The following is an 11,231-nucleotide window of genomic DNA, read 5'->3' on the forward strand; positions in this document are numbered from 1 at the left end:
TGCGATCCTGTATTGTAACCATCGTCTACTGTATGTTTTGCTCATTATATAACATCACCTGAGAATCTCCTCTTTGCATTATGTAACTATTTTTTTTTAGCCATTTCGGTTCACTCTATATCCTCTCCATCTGATATTCAATATCCACCTGAACCAATAGTTCTCCATAGGCATCACTTATGTTTTAAGAATCATCTATGCATCTCCATCAAATTCTCGTTGTAATATAGGGACCATATAGATCATCTGTGATCTGTCGATTCCACCAGTTCTGCAACCTAAATAGGAAACCATTACCCCGTGCGTTATATATCCTAAGTTCCTAATAACCATTCTTAGCACCTGGCAGCAAATTCTGACGATATCGATTCAGTGCTATGGTAAGTAGAGATGGACCCCCCACCACGATCTCTTTAAATACTACAGTTTACAGAAAGGGGATTAAGGAACTTTTACAGGGGTCTAGATGCCATTTTAGCAGAATAGCTACTTCCTTTATAGTACAAAGTGGTTTTCTTGTCATTTCTTTTGTTGATTAATGCTCAAGTTATCAATTAACAAAAACTGATTTAATATCCACAGCTATCACAAGTCTACCATATCAACTTGAGCTAAGCCTTAGCTCTTCTTCAATCATTCTCAAGGAGTGGTGTACTCGGTCTTTCAGATCTGTTTCTCGCCTTTTCTTTTTTTTTTTTTTGTTGGTTTTAGTAGTTGTTGCAAAGACTCATCAAGGATCGTGTTTTATCCATCTGAAGATGGGTAGTTTTAGTTCACCCTGGAACCGATTGAGTCACATTCTCCCGCTACCCTGTCAAACACTACTTACTCATTCATTTCTTCTGCAACCAGCTAATGGTTCATCGCATATCATTGATGTTATCTCCTTCATAGCATCCATGTCTTACCTACTCATATACTGGTTTTTTGGAGTGCATTGATGAATTCTTTGGGGTTTCCAATTTGCAAGCAAGGTAAGCTCAAACGGTGGGAGGTCTACTGTGACATTCAAAGTAAGTACCACAGATGAAGATTTTGTTGAAGATAATTTCAGTAGGCATTTTCTTTTGGAATGACGACTCAATTAAATCAAACTACTATTGTAGCAGCTGTTGTGCTGATTAGCCTGTCCCTTCGGGAAAAACTCTACAGAATCATGCTAGTCTTGAGGCTGAAAATATATGATAATGCTTGGTGGTTATCATTAATACATTAGATAATGTGAATATTAGGTTTTATATTGATGTTAGGTGCTTACATCATCAGAAATCACTCTTGGAATTCAGAATTCTGGGAGATGAATGTAATATTCAAATGGCAATCCGGAAGATTATGGGATTCCTAAGGAGTCCCTGAGAAATAAATATCTATATGCATACTCTACTGTTGTTCATCATCCAGTTGCCTGCCACAGCATAACTACACTCTCTGTATCTTCACAACACTTGAATTTCACAGAATTTTCTGTTAGTAGGTGTGATCATCGCAAAAATTTTCCTCACTTGTGGTTTTTCTCTCTTCCTTCTCTTTTCCTTTTCTAGCCTCTATTTCCTCCCTTTTAAAGGGAGAAAAATAAAAGACAGAAAATAGAAGAGAAAAGAAAAAGAAAGGAAAGAAGAGAGAAGATGAACTCTTTTGCGGGGTCTCACTTGACCTTGATTTAGAAAATTTTTAGAAGATGAACTCTTTTGCGGGGTCTAATTTTATTTTGATTTGAAAAATAAAATTAGAAAATATATTGCGAGAAAATAGAGAGACGAGATTCGCTCATCGGTACGAGGTTCGACCATTCCTGGCACCTTTACCAGGGGTAATCGAACCAAGGATCAAATTTATGCCTTTTGCTTTGCCTAAATATTATCTAAGAATTTATCCTAAGTCTAAATACACAAAGAATCATGCTTGTGCAATGCAAGGATGTATGCGCTTTTGAAAGATGTTTTGAAAACTTTCAAGTATTCTGAGATGGACTTGATAATGGAGTGAAGAATTGGTTTCTGAATGGTAAAATCTTAACTTAGAACTTGAGATAGATCAGAGAATTTCTAAGTCTTTGAAGTAAATCAGAGTTGGAAGAATAAATCTTGATTTTGAGAAAGAATGATTTGAAGCTTGAAATGAAAGGAAATGAAGTTTCAAAGTCAGAAATGGACTTTGAATTTGGATTTTAAACATGAATTTAGGAAAGGAAATTAATATTTGAAATGGAATTTGAATTTCAATTTTGAAATCAGAATGGACTTGAGAAATCCAAATGATATTAAAAATAGAAATGGATTTAGGAAGTTCAGATGAGATCTGAAAATGGAATTTGGATTTGAAATCTAGAATTGGGAATGAAATTGGATTTCGAATCCTGAATAGAATTGGATCTGGAATCCAATATGGGATTAGATTCTGAATCCTAAAATATATTTTGGATCCGAAGTCTGAGATCCAAGATGGAATTGGATTCTAGATCTTAAAATGGATTTTGGATCTGAAGTCTAAGATCCAAAAAGTAGGACTGGGTTTTGGATCCTAAAAATGGATTTTGGATCTTGAAGTCTGAGATCCAAGATAGAATTGGACTCTTGATCCTAAGATGGATTTTGGATTTGAAGTCTGAGATCCAAAAAGTAGAACTGGGTTCTGGATCCTAAAAAATGGATTTTGGATCTTAAAGTCTGAGATCCTAGATAGAATTGGACTCTGGATCCTAAGATGGATTTTGGATCTGAAGTCTGAGATCCAAAAAGTAGAACTGGGTTCTGGATCCCAAAAAATGGATTTGGATCTTGAAGTCTGAGATCCAATGTAGAATTGGATTCTGGATCCTAAAATGGAGTTTGGATCTTAAATCTGAGATCCAAAAAGTGGAGATTGTACTTGGAAAAAAGGATCCAAGTTGGGATTAAGATCTAACTTTGGATTAGGAATTTCAAAATTGATTCGAGGATTGATATTTGAATATACAAATGAATTTCAAAGTCAAATTGAACTTTGAATTTCAAGCTTGAATCTGAAACTTAGAAGATGAATAAAGAATTTTGAAGTTAAACTGAACTTTGAGTTTAATTGGGGTTTTTGAATATAAAATGAATTTGTAATTTCAAAGTCGAATTGGACTTTAAAATTGTTTTTTTTTTTTTTGAAAATGAGATAAAATTGATGAATTTGAAATAGAAATTGAAGAAAGATATTCAAGATTTACTTGGATTTTGAAAAGAATTTTGAAAATATGATGCAGTTCTATCCTAAGTGATAAATGAATTTAAAGAATCTTGAAATTAGATTTTGAAAAGCTATTCCATTCTTTAAATGAATTAAAAATGAGATTGAAGATATAATATATCCCTGACTATGGTCATTGAACGTATTATATAATAACCACACTTAAATTCAAATGAAGAATAAAATACATTTTGGTGCTTTTATAGAGTTTAAAATGAAATTAACTCTCAATATACCTTGACTATGGCCATTGGTATATATATTGAATTAATTTTAGATTAGACTCTGATAAAAGAGGAAAATATTTAAAGAAAATATGATGAATTTTGAAAAGGGTCCAGTGTGGATCCAATGTTATTTTATAAAAGATAAAAATCCTAAGTTTTGTTTACATCCTGACTATGGCCATTGATGTAAATCATCAACTTAGGATTCATTACCTCTTACGAAATGGTGCACGTGCCATTCGTGAGATTCGAAAAATAAAGGGAAAAGCATGAAGACAAGCAACTTATGATTTTTACAATGCTCATTCATTCTATCTAAAACAAGAAATGTAAATTCTCATTAAGATCTAACTATTACAATACATGAAATTGAATTTACAACTCCAAATAATGATATTTTCCACATATTCCTTGCAAAACACTTGGTTAGCTAAATGCAAAATTTGTAATATGCTATATTTATGCTAAAATGACCATGTTAAATAAGGAGTGTATATGCTAAGTGAAATGCTTAAATACATATATACATATATATGTATATATATATATATATATATATATATATATATATATATATATTACAAGTGATATGTTCATAAAAGGAAATTTTAGATGTGCCCTTTTATACATGACATGCTTAGGTCAGTGGGGAAGGATGCTCTAAAAAATGTATGTATCAAATGAAGGGATGCACATACCTTGCTTAGGTATAATCTCTATTGTATGAGTTGAATTACTTTACTGAATTACAAACAGAGATATCTTTGTTGAAACAATGAAAGTGGAGGAGGTTCATGGATATGATGCAATGAACATACCAGTGATGACATGAAATGAAGCGCAGCAAGATGGCATTGCAGATGTATGGCCATGGAGGGTTGTGGATGTGACTGAAGTGGGATAATAAGGTACAGAGGATACTGTATAACAGGCAAATATACACATGCTGACGGAGGTAAATGGGAGGAAGAGGCGTAAACAAGCTGGTGGTTAGGCTGGAAGGAAACTCCTTAAACACTATTGTGATAGTGCAACATGGACTACGATGAAAAATCAGATGAAGATGATGGATTTTGTGGCTGCAACTGTCATAAAGAGATGTAATAGGCTGAAGGTGTGAAGATAGGCATGATGACTGCATGGTGGAAGGTAAAGTATGAATGACTGTGAATGTGGAATGAAGAAGGTAAGTACTTGTAAGAGAATGCATATACATAGGTGTACAGAGGTGATAGAGGTGAAATAGGGTCATGCTGCAGAGGATGCAGTGACGGTACATAAATGGCTGTGAAGGGAATATGTGAAGATGGGAGATTCTAGATGTAAATGACAAAGTGGGTATGACAGAATGGTGTGCACAGTTATGTACAAAAGACATCACGCAGGTGACATCCGGTTCATGTTATCAATAAGGTACTACAGTACAAGGCTATCAATATCACCATGAGTATTTTCCAGAGCCTGGGTCTTACCAACACGAACTTCTAGACTGGCAACATACTCCTCCATCAAACTGACAGGTCTATGTAGCTTCATCTCCAGCCAAAACACGTTGTATATAAAAAAAAAGGAAAAAATATCATCAAATTTTGACTTAAGCAAGGTGTAAGTAACACAGCAGCAACAATATGAAACCACTGAGAAAACAAGGTAAATGTGTATTTACATTGCCAGCTGTATTCCTGCGGAAAATGTGTTGTTTGCAGAGCATGCTGAAATAGAAAACATGGGGGGGAGGGGGGGGGTGGGGGGTTGAATGAATGTGATTGAACTCAAATGCCAACCTAATTCACAGATTTTATACTTTTAAGAATACAAGTTCCAAAGAAAGAATCATACCCTCCCCCATCAACAGACAATGTAATCTAAAGTTTAGAGACCAACTTCTGTCTACAACCATTATGATAGTTCAGATTTAAGCAAAACATGAAAGAAGGTTATACAAAATTCTGCAGAGTAAGTTGGACAGGATGACGGCATCACCTCACACTGAAGAGTCTTGAAAAGCTCCTAAACTTAAAATAAATTCCCTGTAAATGCCTATATATTTAGTGGGGATGGAGAAGACACATGCATTGTTTTTGCAGAAAGAACAGGAAAATGGCAAGATACATGCTGCAAGCTTTCAGGAATAAAACAGAATGCCTTTGTGATGAGCCCACCGACTGGAAATTGATCCCCGAGACTTTGGCAAATTGCCAATAATGATAAACTGAAATATGATACAATCATTCAGATGCAAAACAGTATATCAATATTCGGCGAGGGGTCTCATCATAAAAAGAAAATACTGAAACCATTGATTCTGTGAAGCAAGGTTGTATCACTTGACATGGGAAGGATGGTTGATGGCTGATTTTGACTACTTGAAAATGGCGGATGGTGAGGTTTAAGGTGGGGTATGAAGTGAACGAACACCTAAACCTCGTGGTGCGATGCTGGCATAGTGGCTTATGGCCACGGTTGACATTTTTCACGATGGATGTCCAAGTGATAACACGCAGATGAGGAACTATGAATTAGCAAAGAAACAGAGAAATTATGAAAATATGAAGACCTTCCTATCATGAAAGGTAATAAACGCAGAAAATAACTGGATGCAGAATTGAGCATTAGATGTAGTTTAAGACATAACTTAAATATGAAAGCAAGGGAATTTAGAGAACTTTGGATGCAGCTTTTGCCTTGCAATAGGAAAAATAAAGCACGAAACAGATGGTGATGTATCACAAGGGAGAAATAATAAATGAGCGAGATATGGAAAACACAGTATACAGATAAAATGATACACTTGAGATGATAATCAAACGAATGTCAAATATGGTAGCAATCTAAAAAAAAATTACAAATAATATGAGAGGCATAATGTATATGGATGAGATGGCCTAAATCTAACATTGGATTCGATGTTACTCTGCTTTGGTTTTTGCATTGATCTTCATTTCATTCTATGACTGGCGATCAATGAAAGGGTATATGCCAAAAAAAAAAAGGAAAAAGAAAAAAAGAAAAGAAAATGATCCTCACCTCTTTGGCAAACCAACCTCTGCTCAAAGCATAACGAATTGGGCCCATTAGGACAAGAATTCAACCGAGAATTCCCGATTAATACAAAGGGAGACATAATGTTACATATTCCAATGCCAAAGGGAGGGTGTGAAGGAAAAATGAAGTGGATGTCGTTTGCAAAATAAAAACAACAACGATGGATGAAACATCGTGACATCCTAATTTCAGAATGGGATATAATGGAGGATCACAAATAAATAATGTAGACAGATGTTTTAGACTTATATAAACTAACGAAAAGTTGTAGAAGTAAAAAAAAAACAAATATTGGAATCGAATGCTCCGTTGATGTTGCACATTGGTAGATCGGTGTTGTTATGAACAACTCGATGCTACTCAGGGTGCTTTGAGGGAAGAGATAAAAAGAACCAGTAAAAAAAAAAAGAAAAAAAAAGGAAAAGGATAAAAAAAATGCAGTAAGGAGATAGGAGGGATAGACAACATAGAAGAAAAGAGGAAAAGGTGAGCTACTTACCTCCGGCTGCTGTCGCAGATCGGCTTCCCAAGGAGGGGAAAAGGTGATCCTCCAAGGAAAAAAGAGGTGTGCGGGAGAATGGATGTTGGTTGGAAATCGAATCGAGAGGGGTGGAACGGATGGAGCACGAATTGGAGTGGTTAATGGATGACTCTTTTCCTTGCGTGTTCCCCTTTTAAAGAGGAGGAGGAGGGTTCGAGAGAGGAGTTCGGTTGGAGATGGATGGCCACTCAACAGGGAAGAAAGCGATGGAGGGTGCGCGGGAGGATGGTCGTTGCCATCTTTCAAAAATTCCCACGGGGGGGGGGGGGGATCCCTTTTAAGATTTTCCTAGAAAAGGCTTTCAATAGAGGGTTTCAATAAAAACAGTTTTCAAAAAGAATTTTAATTGCATATTTTTCTGTATTTTTGGAAATTTTCTATTATTTTCTTATATTTTTTTTCTTGAATTTTCTATATATTTGTATTTTTTTAAAACAAAACTCTAAAAACTAAGAAATTTAAACTGATTTTTTAAGATATTTACAAAAGAAGGATTTTTATGAAAAATCAGGGTTATTTTGGGAAAATTCCTTCAGAAAATGGGTTTGGATCCATGTTTTGAGAAAAATGTTCGAGTTTTGAAACTCGATTTGAGAAATACAGCACGATGGATCCAAACGGATGCCGGATGGAATGTCCGAGCTATTTAAAAAACTATTTTTGGTATTTTCTGTAATTTTAATTTAAAGGTTGGACAACGAGACTCAGATTTGGATCTAGACAATGGATCCAGATCAAAATCAATTCAGTCATATAAAATGGATTTAATTACAGTAAAACTTGAGAAATGATCTGGAATTTAGATTTAAAAGTGACTCAATTGCACATAAATTGAAATTAGGGGCAAAAAGGGGATATTTAAAAGATTTTGAAAAATTTGGGGTGTTCACAGATGCACCTCTTTGCTACTAAGCCGGTTGAAAGCTGAGCTTAGTGGCAAAGATAACACTCCAAATTTTGAAAAAATGTCCCAGTCAGCAGATCTAAACTGGGTGTGGAAGAATTATTTTGAAAAGACATGATTTTCAGGCTTAAAACCTTATCCTGAATGGCTTGGGGGAGATGAAATCCTCAAAAAAGATATGACTAGATAACAGAAGTGAGGAAATCGTGATGGGACTTTGGGTGAAGATCCCGAAATGATGAAAGGTAAGAATTTTGATCAAGTCTCATGGGTGAGACAAGATCAGCTTTTCAGAATGACTCAGGTTTAGCCCTTAACCTGGATGGGATGAAGATATCTCGAGATAATCTGAATGGGGAAAGGGATATGAGTGGACCTTGATGGGACATTTTGGAAAATGCCTTGTGAGATGAAGCTCAAGTAGGATCCTGTCCTGAATGGATATACAAAGCATGGATTCCTCGATGGGAAGAACCCTGATGGGACAGGAAGAAAACACCTCGTCGAAACGAGGGACCTCGCCGAAACGAGACTCAGGTTTTAAACCAAAACCTGAAAAGGAAGATACCTCGAGGCACGAGGTTCAGGCTTAACCCTTAATCTGAAGGGGACGACCAAATGGAATCCTCGAGTGAAGAAACCATGATGGGAACTTCGGAGTTTGGACGAACAAATCCGAAAGGGGTTTGCGAAAGGAGGAAAATGGAGTTCCCTAAAGCTTGGAAAAGGGATGATATTGGGCGTCTCATCACTGAGACTAAATCAGCTTTTGAAATCAATGACCGCTCACAGAAAGTACAGGTTTGACCCTTAACCTGAGTGGGTACGACCATACGGAATTCTCAAATGGAGAAACCGTGATGGGACAGGAGAGATACTTCAGCTAAATGAGGTAACTCTTCTGAAAAGATATAAACAATGCTAGGTTGCATCAAAATGGATATTGAAAATTTATTTCTTTCTTGGAATATCTAGAGAATTTTGCCAATAAGATAAATTTATAGTTGACTCAAACGCTTAAAAATGTGCACGTGTGTGCAAATGATATTTCCACTTTTACCTAGAGTATTTCTTCCAACGAGGTTGACTCCTCGATCTTAAGAGTTAAATTCAAAATTTTAGCGCTGATGACTTTTCTTCAAGGAAGCTATCCATTTCCTTGATATGAGAAGAGAAGAAATATTCTCAATTTCATGAAAGCAAGTAGTGAAAAGACATTGATAAAAGAATTTCGCATGAGAAAAGATGACTTCTGGCAATTTAGGCAGTTTTGATATCTGAGTGTTTTCTTATGATAATCTTTTTTGCACTTTTTTTGAGTCATTGAACTTTTTCGGGCTTTTTACATCATCCATCGTTTTGGAGATGTCCTGACTTTTCTCTCTTTTTTGGGGAAGGGTACGTCACAAACTCCTTCATCTTGGAGATGTTCCGATCCTTCATTTATCTCAGGAATTCTATTGATGATATTGGCTCAAAAGGATAGCAAAAATCAAATATCTTTTAGGGTTTGTCGATAGGTTTATTGCACTCGCCTTCATCTCGACGGTGATCTAAACTTTCCCTGAAAGGATCCTTCACAAACTCCTTCATCTCGGAGATGATCCAAATCTTCTTTGGCCCCGGGCATCTAGCTCGCATATTCGTCTTCATCTTGACGACAATTGAGAGATCCCTTTTGCAGATATTTGATTGCAGCTTAAAAATGAGAGGATATGGATTAAGTCGATTCTTTTTGTACCTCAGGATATTTCCACTGTCTGATTGCCAGAAAATCATCTTAAAATATGCGTCATAGCCATGATCAATATCAATTCACTTCTGTCTTTTCAATGTCATTGAATATTTCTTTCACTGATCATGTCGAGGATATTTTTTACATCCTTTTGGTTGATCAACAGGAAAAGATTTGAATTTTACCTCTTTTTCGCAAAAAGTTTCACCTTTTTGGAAAGAATACTAGAGGTAATTTGAGGTGATTCTTTTGTGTAGTAAGAATATTTAGAATCAACAAATGCTTTTAGCAAATTGGCAAAGTTCTCATAAATTCTATGTAAAATACTCACTCGATATAAATTTTGATGTGACATTGAGCTGAATCTCTGATTTTTGGACATTTTGACCAGTAAACTGGGACCTTTTATTTAACGACCAGCGAAGGAGCTGGAACCGTTCATTTAATGACCAGTAAAAACTGGGACCTTTCAGTTAACGACCAGCGAAGGAGCTGAAACATTTCATTTAACGACCAGTAAAAACTGGGACCTTTCATTTAACAACCAACAAAGTAGCTGGGACATTTCATTTAACGACCAGTAAAAACTGGGACCTTTCATTTAACGACCAACGAAGTAGCTGGGACATTTCATTTACCGACCAGTAAAAATTGGGACCTTTCATTTAACGACCAGCGAAGTAGCTGGAACATTTCATTTAACGACCCGTAAAAACTGGGACCTTTCATTTAACGACCAACGAAGTAGCTGGGACATTTCATTTAACGACCAGTAAAAACTGGGACCTTTCATTTAACGACCAGCGAAGTAGCTAGGACATTTCATTTAACGACCAGTAAAAACTGGGACCTTTCATTTAACGACCAACGAAGTAGCTGGAACATTTCATTTAACGACCAGTAAAAACTGGGACCTTTCATTTAACGACCAGCGAAGTAGCTGATACATTTCTTTTAACGACCTTTGATTTAATGATTTGATTTAAGATTTGAGACCTTTTGAGAGACAAACAACACGAGGACTGATTCTTATGAATGAACTTGATCTTTAGATTTGAAAATTTAGCAAAATAACCAGTGCGAGCACTGGGTTTTCCAACTGAGAGTCGGGAAGGAGACCGACATTCTTAAGATATTTAGAGATGGAAGCAGGAATGATCGCCGGGTTTTCAGGATTATCCCTTATCCTGAAGGGAAAAATAGAATAGATATTTGAAGAGAATTTAGGAAAAATGATTCAGGTTTGTCCCTTAACCTGAAGGGGAAATAGAAGATTTTGTGAAGAGGCAACCTGAAACTTGAATTTAGAAGGTATATGACAAGATTTATGATTTATGATCTATGATTTAGATGGACCAGCACAGTTAGCTATATACGATCTGATTTTCAGGATTAAACCCTTATCCTGAACGAGGAAAATAAGGAATAAAATTTAAGAAGATAGAAGGAGATCAAATTTGATGGAAAATTGATAAAAATGGAGAAAATTTTGAGGAAATTTGATGAAATTTTTGTTTTTGAAAAGAATTCTCATAGGTAGCTTTGTGACTCCTATGAGAGGTTTCA

This window comes from Nuphar pumila, chromosome 1, assembly GCF_984573655.1.
Source record: "Nuphar pumila chromosome 1, dmNupPumi1.hap1.1, whole genome shotgun sequence".
In the NCBI taxonomy this organism is placed as follows: domain Eukaryota; kingdom Viridiplantae; phylum Streptophyta; class Magnoliopsida; order Nymphaeales; family Nymphaeaceae; genus Nuphar; species Nuphar pumila.